Raw genomic sequence first — 1,454 nt, forward strand, 5'->3', positions numbered from 1 at the left:
AAAAAAAAAAAACAGGAAACAAACCTTGCCATCTTAGCTAGGCCGTTTTTTCCCCTACTGTAACTTATCATAGAGATGGTACAACATTTGGCATTGAATACAGTTATAAGACTCTAAAGCCTAACAATGAAGACAAGAGCTAGGGAATAGTAATAGATTGCTGTCCAGAATGCAGTGTTATTAGACAAACCTGATGGGAATACATAATGCATGTTTCCTCTAAAGATGAGAAGATGGACCTGAACTGTTATATATTGTATAGATCAATGATGAGGAAGAGACTCTAGTATTAGGATACTTACAAAAGTAAAGCATCAATGATAAAATGGCAAAAGAGGACATCCTATGGTTAACCTTCCCTACCAAGCTCAGGTTTGATGTTAGTTGTACAGCAAACATACCTAGCTTTGTAACCTTTTTTCTTGGCTGTCTTTCTTAGGTGTGGCAGTTTGAATAATAATGTCCCTCATAGGCTCACACATTTGAACATTTAGTTCCCAGTTTGTGATACTGGAGAGGTTTATGTGGTGTGCATGGTCTTGCTGAAGGAGGTATGTAGCTTTGGGTGTGCTTTCAGATTTGAAAGTATTTCCCCACTTCATTTTACTCTCTGCTTCATAGGATATATCTCAGCTTCCTACATTTGCCTCCATGTATATCTGCTGCCATGCTTCCCCTCCATGATAAAATCTCACCTGTTCTTTGGAAATATTACACCCTCCCAAATACATCTTCCATGTGCTGCTTTGGAGCCTGGTGTTTAATCAGAGAAAAGTAACTAAAACAGTAGAAAACCAAAATCATGACAAAAATGAAATGGTCCAGGAGCATGAGCCTAAGAGATGACAGCTATTTCTATAGAGAAATATTCTGAACACAAAATATTAAAAATATATAAGCTTGGAATGCTGATCATACTTTATTAACTGTATCACAGAGATCATGGAAAGGGAATGTGAAACCATTGCATGGGTAGACGTGTCTCCCTGTTAGTGGAAAGGGAATGTGAAACTGTTGTATGGGCAAACATGTCTCCCTGTTAGTGGAAAGGGAATGTGAAACTGTTGCATGGGTAGACGTGTCTCCCTGTTAGTGGAAAGGGAATGTGAAACCATTGCATGGGTAGACGTGTCTCCCTGTTAGTGGAAAGGGAATTTGAAACCGTTGCATGGGTAGACGTGTCTCCCTGTTAGTGAAAAGGGAATGTGAAACCATTGTATGGGTAGACGTGTCTCCCTGTTAGACTCCCACACAGACCTGTTGTGAAGATGCTGCAGTTCTTGCCGTTCCTGGAAAGGAAGAGACCTTATATTTTTCTTTGAGCATTTTAGAAATAAATCCAACAGTCTCTCAATAATTTATAAAGTAACAATATTATGTTCATGGTTGCTCAATTACTAAGTAAATAAAGAGAAGTATTTTCCTTTTTTTTTTTTTATGGTGGCATGTGTTTT

General features: G+C 38.3%; 1 pseudogene; it reads right to left on the reverse strand.

Annotated features, from left to right (window-relative positions):
* Window positions 1-711: 711 nt before the first annotated feature.
* LOC116089493 overlaps window positions 712-1,454 on the reverse strand; it is a 3,087-nt pseudogene continuing 2,344 nt past the window's right edge.

Source organism: Mastomys coucha, unplaced genomic scaffold (genome assembly GCF_008632895.1).
Source record: "Mastomys coucha isolate ucsf_1 unplaced genomic scaffold, UCSF_Mcou_1 pScaffold14, whole genome shotgun sequence".
NCBI lineage: Eukaryota > Metazoa > Chordata > Mammalia > Rodentia > Muridae > Mastomys > Mastomys coucha.